At 39.1% G+C, this 18,875-nt stretch overlaps 1 long non-coding RNA gene and 1 pseudogene across 4 annotated transcripts in view; both read left to right on the top strand.

The window, feature by feature from the left end:
- The window catches only part of LOC140611774 (uncharacterized), a 192,221-nt gene that overhangs the window by 162,349 nt on the left and 10,997 nt on the right, over positions 1-18,875 (top strand). The gene's annotated exons all lie outside the window — the stretch shown is intronic.
- Positions 8,415-17,821, top strand: LOC140611561 (vimentin-like; annotated as a pseudogene).

The raw sequence follows: 18,875 nt of genomic DNA, 5'->3' as shown, positions 1-18,875 counted from the left end.
TAGTTCTTTACAAATTAATTATCAAAAAATACATCTGCTTGATTTAACTTATAGACCACCATACAGTAGAAGTTAATGAATGAGTTCAAGATGTTAGTCTGAGTTGCACAGAGCTGGTTGGCATGCAGGAAGAGAGTGGAGAAAGGATGTTAGTCTAGAGCTTCTTCGCCAGTACTTTCTGTCCTTAAATAGTCTGACAAATTCAGCGTTCTACTCACTTCATACAAAGCCTTAGATTTGTGCTACTTCCAACCAACCACATAGAGCGATAAAGGCTCATAGGAACAACACAGAAAAATCTGGCTCCAAATATTGTCTAAAAGAAGAACCATTGCCTTATCAGACAATGTCGCACATGAATGTAATATGTTAGGTTCAACCAAATGGAATGACCAATTGTGGAATCAGAAAACAATATTCTCAAAGGATCAACTTATAAAATAAAAATCATCTGAAAAATTTGCTACTTTATTTTTTACTCGTATCTCTCATCATCACTTTTTATAGGTAGGTTAATCTGTATACTTTAATAATCTAAATTATTCTCTCTCCCCAAGTAATGCAAACCTTTCACCTGTTTAATTCTTCTTCAGAGTTATAATGAGCAAAAATATAAATTAAACCACAATATCTTGTGTTTTCTTTTATCATAGTCTCATAACCCAGCCCCATTATATATGAACTGCATAGCTGCTAATGATCCTGAAGCTGAATTCACAATGTGTAATATGTTCTCTAGCTTCATTTTTTTCCTATTTAGAAGCCAGATTGCTAAAAACAATTAGTACAGATTGCTCTTGTGGCCTAGCCACTGCCTGCTGACCTCTCTGTGGGTTCTAGGAGGTGTTACAGGACTTTTGATTAATGCACTTCCTCATAATAAAGTACTTGCTTCATACTTACTGTTTTGGGGGGGAAATCCAAGAACACTCTTCACCCTGTTATCTGTACCTTCTCACTTCATTCTGCTTATTGCTTAAATATCTGGCATCAGAGGTTCTCCTTTCTACCATGTATGAAATTGTAACACCAGCATGAGTATTTGCCTGAGTGTTATGCTGCTTTGCTTTTCTTTACAGCAAATGCATTTATTCCAAAGGAAACTTAAGTTCTATGAGGCCAGGGATCATCTGCTATGGAACCTCCAGTTAGTAGAAACAGCCCTGGCACACCATAGGGGCTCAGTGACTAATACAGTAGCTCATCACTGCTTTCCTACCGCTGAACGACACCCAGGTTCCAGGAGGACACATGTTTGACAGTAGAAGGACTGAGAGTCAAGGGTCAATGAAACATAAATGGATACTCTGCTTCTTTTTATAAGGCAATAAGCTTTGAATATATACCATGGCTTCATTAAAGAAGGGAAACTTACTAGCCTCATACACTAGCCATCCGATTAGTAGTATCATATTTTTATGTTAAACATCTTTAAAAAATAAACATCTTATTACACTGTCAGAAATATTTTTCACAATGGTGAAATATAATAGGTTTTTTTTTTCCCTTAGAGGTTATATTAGTAGTTGTTCTCAATTCTCTAACACAGTAGGGTACTAACCTGTGTTTTTGACTGACCAAATTTTATTACAGCCGTTATCTAAAACATAGTATTGCCATTCCCTAAGAAGAATTGTTTATCTGAATCTTGGATAGTGTCAATTTTCATAGTTAAAATGTTTTCGGTTGACGGGGAAGATCAATAATGTTATTGCTTTTTAAGAAATTAAGCAAACTGGTAAAGTTTGCCATTATTTTTAACAACCTACATCTCCTTTATATACAAACTCATGTGTCTTGGGGTATCCAGGTGGCTGAGTCAGTTAAGCCTCAGGCTCTTGATCTCAGCTCAATTCTTGATCTCAGGGTCGGGAGTTCAAGCCCTGCTCTGGGCTCCAAGCTGGGTACAGAGACTACTAAAAGAAATTTTTAAAATTTACAAAGTCAGGTTTCTATGGGTCTATCTTGTTTGGCTCTATTTTAGAGCTATCGTTGGCCACTGATCCATTATAGAAGAGCAACTAAGATGGTAAAAACTTAAAAGTTGTTATATAAAGAGAAGCTGAAGATAATCAAGCCATTTTGTCTCTAATTCTATGATCTTTATACCATTAATATAACTCTTTGAGTTTTTTTCAATAAGTGTATGTTGTACATAATGTAGTCTGTACACTGGATATATTTTGTTTTATTAGTTATATCTCCAAAAGTTTAAGAACAGAAATACAATACAGTTTTCTTTTTAAAAATGGTTACTATTGAGTACATGTGTATGTGGGGAAGGATATCCTTCTCTGAAAGAGCCACTGTATTAATTTTATTTTTGTCGATTTGTAAAGCATCAAGACATCAGAAACACATGCAAAATCTTCAGATTAACAGGTTAACGCAGATTAAGAGAATGCCTCATGTTTGCATTCCTAGGTACCAAATGCTCTGCACAGTCATAAAAAATGACAATACTTAAACCCCCAGGGTAAATGAATGCATTTGAAATTCTTACAGAGACTTTGTTCACTTTATGTCATGCTGTCTTCACATTCAGAGGAAGATTGAATTTGAAATCAGATGACTTGTAAACAATGCTCATTTTAATGCAGTTAGGAGCTGTTTAGGTACATCCTGTAACTTTATCTTTGAAAACAAAGATTTGTAAAGGTGGTAGATGAATTTTCTTTACTTATTTCATTTTAATAATAAATTTAGTTATTGGTGTTCAATTTGCCAAAATACAGAATAACACTCAGTGCTCATCCCGTCAAGTGCCCCCCTCAGTACCCATCACCTATTCACCCCCACCCCCCAACCTCCTCCCCTTCCAACACCCCTAGTTCATTTCCCAGAGTTAGGAGTCTTTATGCTCTGTCTCGCTTTCTGATATTTCCTACCCATTTCTTCTCCCTTCCTTTCTATTCCCTTTCACTATTATTTATATTCTCCAAATGAATGAGACCATATAATGTTTGTCCTTCTGCGATTGACTTATTTCACTCAGCATAATACGCTCCAGTTCCATCCACGTTGAAGCAAATAGTGGGTATTTGTCGTTTCTAATGGCTGAGGAATATTCCATTGTATACATAAACCACATCTTCTTTTTCCATTCATCTTTCGATGGACACCGAGGCTCCTTCCACAGTTTGGCCATTGGGACATTGGTCCTAGAAACATGGGGGTGCAGGTGTCCTGCCGTTTCATTGCATCTGCATCTTTGGGGTAAATCTCCAACAGTGCAATTGCTGGGTCATAGGGCAGGTCGATTTTTAACTCTTTGAGGAACTTCCACACAGTTTTCCAGAGTGGCTGCACCAGTTCACATTCCCACCAACAGTGCAAGAGGGTTCCCTTTTCTCTGCATCCTCTCCAACACTTCTGGTTTCCTGCCTTGTTAATTTTCCCCATTCTCACTGGTGTGAGGTGGTATCTCATGGTGGTTTGGATTTGTATTTCCCTGATGGCAAGTGATGCAGAGGATTTTCTCATGTGCGTGTTGGCCATGTCTATGTCTTCCTCTGTGAGATTTCTGTTCCGGTCTTGTGCCCAATTCATGATAAGATTGTTTCTCTGGTGTTGAGTTTAATAAGTTCTTTATAGATCTTGGAAACTAGCCCTTTATCTGATATGTCATTTGCAAATATCTTCTCCCATTCTGTAGGTTGTCTTTGAGTTTTGTTGACTGTATCCTTTGCTGTGCAAAAGCTTCTAATCTTGATGAAGTCCCAATAGTTCGTTTTTGTTTCTGTTTCCTTTGCCTTCATGGATGTACCTTGCAAGAAGTTACTGTGGCCAAAAAAAAAAAAAAAAAAGTTACTGTGGCCAAGTTCAAAAAGGGTGTTGCCTGTGTTCTCCTCTAGGATTCTGATGGAATCTTTTCTCACATTTAGATCTTTCATCCATTTTGAGTTTATCTTTGTGTATGGTGAAAGAGAGTGGTCTAGTTTCATTCTTCTGCATGTGGATGTCCAATTTTCCAGCACCATTTATTGAAGAGACTGTCTTTCTTCCAGTGGATAGTCTTTCCTACTTTATCAAACATCAGTTGACCATAAAGTTCAGGGTCCACTTCTGGGTTCTCTATTCTGTTCCATTGATCTATGTGTCTGTGTTTGTGCCAGTACCACACTGTCTTGATGACCACAGCTTTGTAGTACAACCTGAAATCTGGCATTGTGATGCCCCCAGATATGGTTTTCTTTTTTAAAATTCCCCTGGCTATTCAGGGTCTTTTCTGATTCCACACAAATCTTAAAATAATTTGTTCTAACTCTCTGAAGAAAGTCCATGGTATTTTGATAGGGATTGCATTAAACATGTACATTGCTATGGGTTACATTGACATTTTCACAATCTTAATTCTGCCAATCCATGAGCATGGAATATTTTTCCATCTCTTTGTGTCTTCCTCAATTTCTTTCAGAAGTGTTCTATAGTTTTGAGGGTATAGATCCTTTACCTCTTTGATTAGGTTTATTCCTAGGTATCTGATGCTTTTGGGTGCAATTGTAAATGGGATTGACTCCTTAATTTCTCTTTCTTCAGTCTCATTGTTAGTGTATAGAAATGCCATTGATTTCTGGGCATTGATTTTGTATCCTGCCACGCTGCGAAATTGCTGTATGAGTTCTAGCAATCTTGGGGTGGAGGCTTTTGGGTTTTCTATGTAGAGTATCATGTCATTGGCAAACAGGGAGAGTTTGACTTCTTCTTTGCCAATTTGAATGCCTCTAATATCTTTTTCCTGTCTGATTGCTGAGGCTAGGACTTCCAATACTATATTGAATAGCAGTGGTGAGAGTGGACTTCACTGTCTTGTTTCTGATCTTAGGGGAAAGGCTCCCAGTGCTTCCCCATTGAGAATTATATTTGCTGTGGGTTTGTTATACACGGCTTTTAAGATGTTGAGGAATGTTCCCTCTATCCCTACACTCTGAAGAGTTTTGATCAGGAATGGATGCTGTATTTTGTCAAATGCTTTCTCTGCATCCGATGAGAGGATCCTACTGTTTTGGTTTTTCTCTTGCTGATACGATGAATCACATTGATTGTTTTAGGAGTGTTGAACCACCCTTGTGTCCAGGGATAAACCCTACTTGGTCATGGTGAGTAATTTTCTTAATGTACTCCTGTATCCTATTGGCTAGTATCTTGTTGGGAATTTTTGTATCCATGTTCATCAGGGATATTGGTCTATAATTCCCCTGTTCGTTGGGGTCTTTGTCTGATTTTCGAATGAAGGTGATGCTGGCCTCATAGAACGAGTTTGGAAGTATTCCATCTCTTTCTGTCTTTCCAAACAGCATTAGTAGAATAGGTATGGTTTCTTCTTTAAACGTTTGATAGAATTCCCCTGGGAAGCCATCTGGCCCTGGACTTTTGTGTCTTGGGAGGTTTTTGATGACTGCTTCAATTTCCTTCCTGGTTATTGGCCTGTTCAGGTATTCTATTTCTTCCTGTTCAGTTTTGGTAGTTTGTGGCTTTCCAGGAATGCGTCCATTTCTTCTACATTGCCTAATTTATTGGCGTATAGCTGTTCATAATATGTTTTTAAAATCGTTTGTGTTTCCTTGGTGTTGGTAGTGATCTCTCCTTTCTCATTCATGATTTTCTTAATTTGAGTCTTCTCTCTCTTCTTTTTAACAAGGCTGGCTAATGGCTTTTCTATCTTATTAATTCTTTCAAAGAACCAAGTCCTGGTTTTGTTGATCTGTTCCACAGTTCTTCTGGTCTTGATTTCATCGAGTTCTGCTCAAATCTTTATTAACTCTCTTCTTCTGCTGGGTGTAGGATCTCTTTGCAGTTTTTTCTCTAGCTCCTTTAGGTGTAAGGTTAGATTTTGTATTTGAGTTCTTTCCAATTTTTGGATGGATGCTTGTATTGTGATGTATTTCCCCCTCAGGACTGTTTTTGCTGTATCCCAAAGAGTTTGAACGGTTGTATCTTCATTCTCATTAGTTTCCATGAATCTTTTTAATTCTTCCTTAATTTCCTGGTTCACCCTTTCATCCTTTAGCAAGATGATCCTTAACCTCCATGTGTTTGAAGTCCTTCCAAACTTCTTGTTGTGGTTTAGTTCTAATTTCAAGGCATTGTGATCTGAGAATATGCAGCGGACGATCCCAATCTTTTGGTATTTGATAAGACCTGATTTGTGACCCAGTATGTGGTCTATTCTGGAGAAAGTTCCATGTGTACTTGAGAAGAATGTGTATTCATTTGAGTTTGGCTGTAAAGTTCTGTAGATTTCTGTGAAATCCATCTGGTTCAGTGTATCATTTAAAGATCTTGTTTCTCTGGGTATGTTGTGCTTAGAAAACCTATCGATTGTAGAAAGCGCTAGATTGAAGTCACCAAGTGTAAGTGTATTATTATCTAAGTATGTCTTATCTTTGGTTATTAATTGATGGATATATTTGGCAGCTCCCACATTCGGGTTATATACATTGATGATTGTTAAGTCCTCTTCTTGGATAAATCATTTAAGTATGATATAGTGTCCCTCTTCATCTCTCACTACAGTCTTTGGGATAAAATTTAGTTTATCTGATATAAGGATGGCTACCCCTGCTTCTCTTGAGGGCCATTTGAATGGTAAATGGTAATCCAACCTTTTATTTTCAGGTTGTAGGTGTCCTTATGTCTAAAATGAGTCTCTTGTAGACAGCAAATAGATGGGTCCTGCTTTTTTATCCAGTCTGAAACCCTGCTCCTTTTGATGAATTAAGACCATTCATGTTCAGAGTTACTATTGAAAGATATGAGTTTAGTGTCATCATGATACATATTCAGTCCCTGTTTTTGTGGCTTGTTACATTGGACTTCTTAAATAGGAATTTTAAGAGTCCCCCTTAAAATTTCTTGCAGAGCTGCTTTAGTGTTCACATATTCTATCAGGTCCTGTGTGTCTTAGAAGGTCTTTATCTCTCCTTTTATTCTGAATGAGAGCCTTGCTGGATAAAGTATTCTTGGCTGCATATTCTTCTCATTTAGGACTCTGAATGTATCCTGACAGCCCTTTCTGGCCTGCCATGTCTCTGTGGAGAGGTCTGCTGTTAGTCTAATATTTCTCTCCATTAACGTTAGAGATTTCTTTTCTCTTGCTGCTTTAAGGATCTTCTCTTTATCTTTGGAATTTGCAAGTTTAACTATTAAATGTCGAGGTGTTGAACGGTTTTTATTGATATTTAGAGGGGATCTCTCTATTTCCGGGATCTGAATGCCTGTTTTACTTCTCAGATTAGGAAAGTTTGCATCTGTGGTTTGTTCAAGCACATATTCTGGCCCTCTGGCCTTTTCGGCGCCCTCAGGAACCCCAATTACATGTAGATTTTTCTTCCTCATGCTGTCACTTATTTCCCTTAATCTATCCTCATGATCTTTTGTTTGTCTCTTTTTTCCTCAGTTTCCCTCTTTGACATCACCTTTTCTTCTTTGTCACTCACTCCTTCTTCTACCTCGTTCACCCTCGTCATTAGGAACTCTAGTTTGGATTGCATCTCATTTAATTGATTTTTAATTTCTGCCTGATTAGATCTAAATTCTGCAGTCATGAAGTCTCTTGAGTCTTTTATGCTTTTTTCTACAGCCACCAGTAACTTTATAATAGTGCTTCTGAATTGGATTTCTGACATTGAATTGTAATCCAAATTTTGTAATTCTGTGGGAAAGAGGGCTGTTTCTGATTCTTTCTTTTGAGGTGAGGTTTTCCTTCTTATCATTTTTCTCAGTGCAGAGTGGCCAAAAACAAGTTGAATTGAGAAAAGGAGAAAAATAGAGAAGAGAAACAAGAAAAGAAAAAGAAAAACAAAGGAGAAAAAAAGCAAAATAAAGCAGAGAAGAGAAAAAAAGAAAAAAGGGGGGGGAAGCAAACAGAAATCGAAAGACAAAAAACAAGGGGGAGTGTAATCTGATTCTGTATACTGTAGATTCCTCGATTTCCCCTGAAACCTTCCAGTGCTGCTTGGTCAATAATTTGTTTTTCCCCTCTCGGTCTAGCTGTTCTTCTGGGGGAGGGGCCTGCTGTGCTGATTCTCAGGTGTCAGCGCTTGGGGGAGCTGCTCAGCCCCCGGGCTGGTGCAGGGCTCAGTAACATTTGTTTAACCTTTTTATGTGGTGAGGCCACTGTGAGGCTCACTGGGGGTTGTTTACCCCGAGAGGCCCCTGGAGTAACAACCACAGTGGCAGCGGCCAGCTCTAGAGCCTTGGAGTCAGCTCCCGCAGTAACTCCGGAGCTCTCTGTCTACAGGGGCCTGGATGCTCCAGGGGCGGGGCCACTGATCTGCTCAGCTCGGGGCCACCTGGTGGCAGGAGTGTCCTTGCTGTCCTGGGCCCTCCTGGCCTCTGCCTGTCCCGGGGGGAAGCCGGATATTGGGCTGTGTCCCCGGCGCCCTGGGCTCCCGGGGCCTGTGCTGTTGGAAATGCGCCCCTGGCTGCGCAGCGCCCTCCGCTCAGAGCCGCCGCAGGAGGCGCTGGAGCTGCTCCCGGGTCTAGCGGTCGGGCGCTGCAGCCCTTTAGGGAGCTCGGCCACGGGGTGTGGGTGCTCTCACCGGGGGGCAGGTGTCTGTTAGTGCCCCTGGGAGCCTGATGGCATCCCCGCCCCTCCTGGGGTCCTGCTCCAACTCCCTGAGAGTGCCTTTCTGTCCGGAAGATTGGTGAAGCCCCTGCTTCTCCAGGCGGGGCTTTCCTGGGGCTTTCTTGTCCTGGGGGCACTCGCCCTGGCCTTAGCCCGGCTCCTCACGGGGCTCTTCCCCTTGGATGCCTTTTGTTTCTTTATTTCTTTTTCCCCGTCCTCCTACCTTGATACAAGTGTGAACTCTTCTGACTGTAGCATTCCAGCCGTTCTTTCTTTAAATCTCAGGCTGAATTCATAGGTTTTCATAATGATTTGAGGGTTATTTAGGCAATATGGTGGGGACAGGTGACTTGGGGACCCTACTCTTCCGCCATCTTGCCGGGCTCCCTGTGCCAATTTTTAAAAATAATTTTACCTATTTTTTTTAACTTAGGAGACCAACAGCCTATAAACTAAAATAGTCCATGCCCACTTTCTTTAAAAAATAAAATAATGGTTCAATTTAATCACTCCAAACTATGCACTTCTTCTGACTCATCCTCTTATGATACTCTTTTACCCATATTAAACAAATGAGAAACTTTGCAAAGGGGAGATAGGAAAATATTTTAAAAGCCTTGAGTTAATGGATTTCTGGATTTCAAGGATAATGACATCTCAGTCTCTTAGGATATTTTTTTTTTCATTGAAAGCTACTGTAGATAGTTTAATGAGTTAAAAGAAAAAAATAACTATTTTTCATTTATTTAACTCTAGGAGTTGATTGGTTATTTCTTTGACGTTAGGCTTTTGAGATTAAAAAATCACACAAATATTAAGATATTAAATACATAAAAACTTTATACAATTAGACTTAAACTTCAAATCCAAAATATATACTAAAAATGTTGAAGATATATTAAAGGATTCTTAACATGGGGGAAATCACGTAGTAAAATCCTCTCTTTCAAACCTACAGAGTATGACCTGGGATATTTTATTAAATAGCGAGAATCTTTTACTGTTAATCAAATGCATCTTCACAAGTGTAGTGATTTTTTTAAAGCATCTGTTGGTCTTTTTAAGAGATACTTGAATCTGAAAGTAGTTTGCTACATCAGTTTACTGAAAATAAACTACACCAAATGTGCTAGAAATGAATAGACAAGAGCAAGATGTTTGTGACCAAAATGAATTGATGTCAATGATAACTGAAGGTACTAAAAAAAAGAAAATGTATATGTTGAAACTTGTAGGTTTTCATTTTAATCATTCAGCACCACCTGACTGAAGTGAATAAAGACAGGAAAAAATAATTTACTGTCACTTCAAAGAAATATGATTTTGGTGCAAGGAAAGAAATATGGCTGACACATTAAGAGTAGTTATTATGAAAAACAATATGGTCAAATTGCAGTTTGCCCATAATTCAGCCAACTTCCTTCTTTCATCATAAGATTTGCATTCTTTGAAGTTGTAGCTTCACAGAACGATGAAGTCTTTTCATTATTCATCTTTGTCACTGTCTCAGAGTTAAAAGGCTTGTTGGTGACAAAAAGCCAATTAATCACATGTACAGTGACAACCATGATCGTAATAAAACATTCTTAGAAAACATGCCCTTTCCTTTACATCAAAACCTGTTGAATGTGCTCTTCCATTCCCTGAAGCTGTGAAGATAGATTATTGTTTTTCAGAGAGATATAAAGAGTACAGACCTAATAGTTGCTGTGATGATGATAGAAATGGACCAAAGTCAGGATTTTTATATTCTATTAGTTTTGACGGTAATTCTTTCTGTTACCTATTTCATCATTTGAAAAGGATGAGGTAATTCATTCTGTAGTAATTTATCCATTAAATCACATTCTAAAGTTCTGGATTGTTCCCTATGTGCCTAGAACAAGAAATTCAAATGAAGACAAAATCTGGACAAAGGCTGAATTTATTCATTAGCTAATGTTTGAAACTAATTATAGTGAAGAGATAGGAACTTAATTATATCATCCTAATCACATTCAACAAAACCTTCAAAAATTCATATGGCACGGTCTAACTGACAAAGTTTTTAAGGGATGTGTCATTCAGTCATGAAAGACAATTGCCTTTTTATTTTATATGGTCAGATTAAGAAATAGGTTGTATTGGTTGGTTGTACAGTTCTTTTTTAGTCAAATATAATTTCTACTTAGTGAATTTAGAGTAAATCTTTTATAACTACAGTCATTGACTTTTTGAAATTAAAAGACTTTTAGAATTTTGTTAGTGCAGGGACTCTTTACTTCTTGTATGCCCAAATGCTTTGGCAGTCTGAAGAAGCCCATGGCTCAACTCCTACAACCATTATATTATGATGTAAAAATAACCTTAACTTCTATAGGTAACAAAGTGAGAGGTAGTATTACTACTAATATACATTTGTTGCTTACAACCATAATTGAAGGAAATGTTAAATTTTAGTGAGGTATGAGTGAGAATAAAAAATGTACTATTTTTCTGCCCAAGTTCACAGACTCTGTCAAATCTATTCAGATGCCCGGGGGTGGGGGTGGGGGGGTGGGGGGCAGTGGTCCTTGGACCTCAGATGAATTGTTGGTCTGTATAATTATCCATTGTCCTGATGAGGAAACACGTCTTTAAGACATTTGTGACAATTTGTACAGGCAGGTGGTGAGTGAAGAGCTAGACCCTGATTCTCCAGATGGTTTTCCCCACACTCTCAGAGCATCACATCTACCTCAGCATGAAGTGTTACAGAGTTTTATTTCATTCTATTTTAAACTAGATATTTTCAAAGTACTAATTTGTAAAAGACAACCATTTTACAGATGGTTGTAGGAGACTTTGGAGAAAGAAAGTTTAGTACAATCACTTTACTTTGTTCCTCAGCACTCATGATGGGAAATCTGAGTAGCTGCGTAGGTTCACAGTGAAGATGAGTAACACAAGCCCTTTTGTAGCACTGACTATTCTTGTTTCTGTTTCTCATGGCTGGGGATTCTCTCTGCATAGGTCACTGTTTTCATTTTTGGGGTGGTCAGGGTTATAAAATGGCTAACACATCCATCATCTTATTCCAGGAGATGGTTGCCATCAAGAACCATTAGTCATATACTTTTGCTGAGATTTTCAACCATAAACTGATGAATATACATTCCTTCTCTTTGCAGAAGCCACAGACACTAAGATTGAACTCCAGAGAGTAGATGTGAATTTATCAGATGGCATGTTTGTCAATGCATTTACTATGCAGGTTGATTAGCAGGGGAAAAAATAGACATCATCTTTTAACATTTTCTGGGTTATATTTGCAATTTACAGCAATTGCTAAAAGTAACAAGTCTTCAAAATTTGAAAAAAAATGAGAGGACAATTTTTAAAGTTAAGGAGTGCTGAGAGAGAACTAGCAGAACTAACAGATGTTGCAGTGACATGATCTGTCAAAAAAGATTGTATTGGATTTTCAGAAAGCAGCACAAATAAAAGTTGAAAGTAAATAGACCTGTTATACTTTTGATTAGTTTGCCCAAATATGTACTTCTATAGAGACAGGGACCATGTAGCTTCCATATATTTAATATTCTCCATCATACCTGGCCAAGAGGAGTTCTATTTGCAGCATGCAACAAATGCTTAGTGTAATGGAAAACCTTGGAATGCTGAGCTGAAAGAGACCTCAGGAATCATGTAATCCAAGCTCCTTTATACTGGGTGAAAAAGCATCTGTAATTTAGTGTTTGAAGTGCCCTTTGCTCAGAAGATTATTTAAATAGGTATTAAGATTGAATTATTAGGCCAACAAAGAAGATTTCTCACCATTTACTATAAAAAGCATCTGATGAATTTTAGGGATGCTATTTTAAGCTACATTTTTTGGTGTTATCCACTATCCATATATTAAGTTTCAAAACAACTCTAAATTAGATAGTATTACTGTCATTCTCAGACAAGGAAACTAATACAAGAAAAGGCTAATCAAATAACCCAAGGTCAAAAAGGTAGCAATTGGCAGGTCCAGGATTCAAGCTAACAATATCCACTTTGAAAGACCATTATGTTAAAAGGGGGAGAAAGAGGAGGGGAAAAATCAAGGCTGGTAGATGAAGGAATGAATATGAATAAGGGCACATACCGATCATGAGGCAGCTCTAGCAAGTTACACTGGATTCCTATATTCTACACAAAAGAGATATAATATAAGCACGTACATATTTGACTAATATGTCTGCAGTGGGGGTAGGGGGACAAGTGCCTCAGGGGAAATGAGAGGGAAGGAGGATCTTACCAATTTTTTTCTAGTGATTCATAGGTAAGTCTTACATTTATTGTTTTCATTTCATATATGGGTTCCTTTTCCCGTATTATGTGACAGATAATGTAAGGCTATATTTTATTTAGAGGATTTCTATTTCATAAGATGCTGAACTAGGAGAACTTTAGTAAGTTTCTTATAGGAAGTTACATACTTGAAATTCTTAAGACCTATTACATCAGACAAAAAAACAGTTAAAATTGTGTTTAATTTACTTATATTTTTTTGTATTAAATGGAATTTTCTGGATTATGATAGATAAATATTATCTTTAAATGAGCTGTTTATTAAAATAATTTACCAAGTAACATCTCCATTCCCAAACTACACATAATTTATGTAACATCTTTTGAAGGTACTCACGGTCAACTCCACTTGAGTCATTCACAGTAAACACTTTTTGAGTTGGAGACATGTTGATGATGAACAATGTACTTTTTATATTAAGACCAGTTTGCTATTTCTCTTGGGAGGCTGGATTAGAGGAGGAATGATGCCTGTCCTCTACTTGGGAAGAACATATTTTTAATTCCTCTAAACTTCCTATATTGGGATTCATCAATATGAATCATGAAAGAAATTTTGGCTCAAGTGAGGCTAGTGCCAGTGCCAAGATTTTAAAATACATTCTGTGGATCATAGCCAAAAATGTAATCATGTTCAGGATTTAGAAATTAGAACACTAGCTGATAGGTCAGGTGCCAGATCATAAAACACAGTGTGCTTAGAAGAAAGAATATTTTGGACATTTTTGTGATGGCCCAAATATAACTGATAGAGAGATCCAGTCCAAATGAATGGCTGATTAACTTTTCTACTCACTTTAACAAATTTACGAGACCTTTGAAGTTTAGCGTTAATATAATGCTTCATCAGGCTCAGTGAGACAAAAGCTTAATGTTGAGATTTCTCATTTACTGTTGGTTGCTTATATACAGAAGTTCCAAACAATTTTCTTCCTTATGGAACCTAGATTTTGGTCATGAATTTGGGGGGGGGTCAAGTATTTCAGAGGAACTGGACACCTCCAAAGTTCCAGGCTGGAGATCCCTTTGCCCTTGGCTGGTTTGATTATCCTCATTATTCTCATGTGACTCTGTTCTAGCCAATGAGCTGTGAAGAGGTTTCTGTTAAATATCTTTTGGGAAAGGAAAATAAGTAGTATATATTATATTGAAGATAACTACTTCTTCCTGACCATGGAAGCTATTCTATGAAGATGAGGTGCTTGACATTGGTATAGCCATCTTGTCACCATGAAGTAACAAACTTGTAAAAAACCAAGACAGTGAGGTGTCAGAGCTTAAATATGACCCTTGGTGAACTATTTCTGTGCTAAGTTTAATACGCTAAAATAGCCCTATCTCCTCACTCCTTGATATGTGAGATAAATTTGCATTATTAATGTCAACCTTCAGAGTTAACGTGGTTAATATCATTGCAACTGGAAACATTCTAACTGAAACATTCCACTGAAACATTCATCACCTGCTACTCTGGGGCTCCTGAGAGTTATAGCATAAGAAGTTCTCTAGTTACAGGTACATTTTTTATTCTGTCCCATAATTCATGCTGCTTTTCCTACCTAGTTTTGGCCTCCTAGACTAAAACATAAAGGTCCGCTTTATTGCTCTTCATAGATCATTTCCTACTTCACTCCAGTTCCTCAAGCTTAGATAATGTAATTAATTCATTCATAGAATTATTTACTGGATACACATTCAATAGCAAGCTCTGAACTAAATAAGATGATGGGGATAAAAATGAAAAAGATGCCACTTCTATTATGAAGGACTCACTCTACTGTAGACACAAATGATTAGTCCATCTTATGAACAATCTGTCCTAGAGGGATACACTGAACATTTGTAAGTACTAAGTGTATAGAGAACAGGAACTTCAGATTGGGTGGGGGGGAATTCTGGAAAAGCCTTCTTGCCAATAGCACCCAAGACAAAAGCCCATGGGAGCACATTATTAATATAGATCAAGCATTGAGTATCTTCTTTCTTTCTGCCTCATCTTTAGATTGTCCCAGAATCAAATGTGCTTCCAAACTGAAGGCCATCAATAACAATACAAACCACTATTTTAAAGATTTTTTTTATTTATTTATTTATTTATTTATTTATTTATTTATTTATTTATGTTTTAGAGAGAGCACATGAGAGCGAGATTGGGTTTGGGAGAAGAGAGGAAGGACAAGCAGGTTTGGCATTGAGTGCTTAGCTTGACTTGGGGCTCGATATCAGGACCCCAAGATCGTGACCTGAGCTGAAATTAAGACTTAGATGCTCACTGGGTGTTATGCTATATGTTGGCAAATTGCACTCCAGTAAAAAAAAAAAAAAAAAGAGTTGGATGCTCAGCTGACTGAGCCTCCGAGGCACCCCCAATACAAACCACTCTCTCTCCCTTTTTAAAAGTTATTTATTTATTTATTTATTTATTTATTTATTTGAGAGACAAAGAGAGAGACAGAGACACAAGCAGGAGGAATGCCAGGCAGAGGGAGAGAGAACAGCAGGCTCCCCATGGAGCAGGGAGCCCAATGAAGAACTTGATCCCAGGACCCTGGGATCATCATCTGAGCCAAAGACAGAGGCTTAAGTGACTGAGCCACTCAGGCACCCGAGTACAAACACTCTTACTCAAAAAAGAAATCTAGCTATTGCACTTGGGGATGTTATACTTGTCCAATTGTTCAGTGTGAGTGTAAATGGAGCTTCTTTCTCCAAACAGGCTTATGTAGGCTTTATGGAATCTGGTTGATAGAATTAGATTAGAAGGTATGGATAAAGGAATAGGCGAGACTTCTGACCACTCTAGTAAGGGGAAATAATATTATAATATAATGATTAACTACCTTCCCCAGTTTTTAAGTACTGAGAACACTGCTTACTTTAGAAATTTATTTTGCTTTTGGAGTCATCTCATGTAAGCACTGTACATGTAACTGTTCAGGATTATCGTAAGGAATGATGGTTTATCTCTCTCAGTCTAGTAAAAGAGCGATGAAATGTATTTATCTATTTTGAAACATCTATGCCACTTCTACAAATATTTGCTGATGTCCAAATGTATCACTTTTTTCTAAAACTTACCATAGTTATATTTCTGAAATTAGAACTATCACATCAAGGTGAGAATTCTTGCACTGAACTATAGGTACAAATTTCCATGACCCACAAATGATCTTCCAACACCAGCTCATCAAGAATAAGCTCAAGAGCTCTGCCCGCACCCCCGCGCCCTCGCTCGCCGGGCCTCCCTGAGCCGGGCCGCGCCGCCGCAGCCGCGCAGCCCACCGCCGCCCTCCGCAGCCACGGCCACCGGGTCTGTGTCCTCGTCCTCCTACCGCAGGATGTGCGGCGGCCGGCCCGGGAGCCGCCGAGCTCCGCGCGGAGCTACGCGGCCGCGTCCCCCCGCACCTACAGCCTGGGCGGCGCGCCGCGCCCCGGCACCAGCCGCAGCCTCTAGGCCTCGTCCCGCGGCGCGTCCGCCACGCGCTCCTCCGCGCTGGCCTGCGGAGCAGTGTGCCTGGCGTGCGTCTGCTGCAGGACTCGGCGCGCTTCTCGCTGGCCGCCGCCATCAACACCGAGTTCAAGCCCACGCGCACCACGAGAAGCTGCAGCTGCAGGAGCTGAATGACTGCTTCGCCAACTGCATCGACAAGGTGCGCTTCCTGGAGCAGCAGAACAGGATCCTGCTGGCCGAGCTCGAGCAGCTCCGGGGCCAGGGCAAGTCGCGCCTGGGGGACCTCTACGAGGAGGAGCTGCGGGAGCTGCGCCGGCGGGTGGACCAGCTCACCAACGACAAGGCCTGCGTCGAGGTGGAGCGCCACGACCCGGTCGAGGACATCATGCGGCTCTGGGAGAAGTTGCAAGAGGAGATGCTTCAGAGAGAGGAAGCCGAGAGCACCCTGCAGTCTTCCCGACAGGCTGGTGCCAACGCTTCTTTGGCGCGTCTTGACCTTGAGCGGAAAGTGGAATCCTTGCAAGAAGAGATTGCCTTTTTGAAGAAACTACATGATGAGGAAAACCAGGAGCTGCAGGCCCAGATTCAGGACCAGCACGTCCAAATCGATATGGATGTTTCCAAGCCAGCAATATGAAAGCGTGGCTGCCAAGAACCTTCAGGAGGGCGCGGAATGGTACAGGCCCGAGGTTGCCGACCTCTCTGAGGCTGCGAGCCGGAACAACGATGCCCTGCACCAGGCGAAGCAGGAGTCAACTGAGTACCGGAGCCAGGTGCAGTCCCTCACCTGCGAAGTGGATGCACTCAAAGGGACTAATGAGTCTCTGGAACGCCAGATGCGTGAAATGGAAGAGAACTTGGCCGCCGAAGCTGCTAACCACCAAGACACTATTGGCCGCCTCCAGGATGAGATTCAGAACATGAAGGAAGAAATGGCTCCTCACCTTCGGGAGTACCAGGACCTGCTGAATGTTAAGATGCTCTCCACATTGAGATTGCCACGTACAGGAAGCTGCTGGAAGGCGAGGAGAGCAGGATTGCTCTGCCTCTTCCAAACTTTTCTTCCCTGAACCTGAGGGAAACCAACCTGGATTCACTCCCTCTGGTTGACATTCACTCAAAGAGAACGCTTCTGATTAAGAGGTTGAAACTAGGGATGGACAGGTTATCAACGAAACTTGTCAGCATCATGATGACCTTGAGTGAAGCTTGCACAGATTCGGTGCAGCAATTATTACCCGCTAGAATTTCAAAAAAAAAAAAATCCATATCTTAAAGGAACAGCTTTCAAGTGCCTCTCTGCAGTTTTTCAGGAGCGCAAGATAGATTTGGAATTAGGAGTAACTTCTAGTTCTTAAGAACCAACACTCTTATAAGATTTAGGAGAAAGTTTACAACATAATCTAGTTTACAAAGAAAACTTGTGCTAGAATACTTTTTAAGAAGTATTTTTGAAAACCATTAAAACTGCTTTTTTCCAACAAGTATCTGACCCACTTGTTTCTGCTTCAATAAATCTTTGGAAAACTCAAAAAAAAAGAATAAGCTCAAGAAATGAAATGAGTGGTATAAGTTTTTTAATTTCAAAAGTGGTAATATTGTAATGCAAACTCACAAAGGAGCTAAGAGAAAATTCTTTTTTCAAAAATCAATTTCTTTAGCATATATAATTTGGAAAGAAAAAAAGCTTTATACTATGGTTATCAATATGCTCCATCAGGAATTCCCACTCAAAGTTCATATAAGTATTAAGTTTAGCTTCATTGCTAATTAGATCAGTGAATTTGGGAATGTTTTGAGAAATGCTTATCAGAGCTTTTAAACACTCATATATTTTAGAGTAGATGAAATGTTAATAATGAGAATTTTTCATTATTTGTTTCTTTACGTTGTAAGTTGACAAAATACAGATGAAGAGGTTAAGAACTGTATTTAGTGAAGTCTTCATGAATGTTATTTTAAAAAGCATGGCCACTATCAAACCACAGGCATTCTTGCATTCAACTAAAGTAGAACATTTCATCAGTAGCAGCCTTTTATGTATAGTTGAGTAACCCAGGAAGGCTAAGGAAACGATTTTTTTTTCAGCCTACAATGGTTATTTATTTTATAAAAAAGTTTTTTGAAACGTGTCTTAATGGCATAAAACTATTGTTAAGTATGGGGTTCCAGAAATTCTATATTTTCCATGATTTTAAAGACATTTCTAAGACTGAAGTTTTCCAGCACAGTCCATCCTTTAATACTTTCTCTCTGGTGATTTTAAAAAGGGAAGCCATTACTTGGGGACCTTCCATGAGAATCATTACGTAAGATGAATAAAAACACATTTAAAATGTTCTTTACCTCAAATTCTAACCAATATAAACTAACCAATTCTAACCAATATAAATTCTAAACAATATAAAGATAGACTACAAAAGACCAGAGGGAGTTTATTTTTTAAGTTTAATTATTTTTTAATTTTTTAAAGATTTATTTATTTATTTTTAGAGAAAGAGGGAGAGAGCAGGGAGAGGAATAGAGGGTGAGGGAAAG

This window comes from Canis lupus, chromosome 20, assembly GCF_048164855.1.
Source record: "Canis lupus baileyi chromosome 20, mCanLup2.hap1, whole genome shotgun sequence".
Classification (NCBI taxonomy): domain Eukaryota; kingdom Metazoa; phylum Chordata; class Mammalia; order Carnivora; family Canidae; genus Canis; species Canis lupus.
The sequence above is the reverse complement of the archived record's forward strand: the minus strand, read 5'-3'. Positions and strand labels throughout refer to the sequence as shown.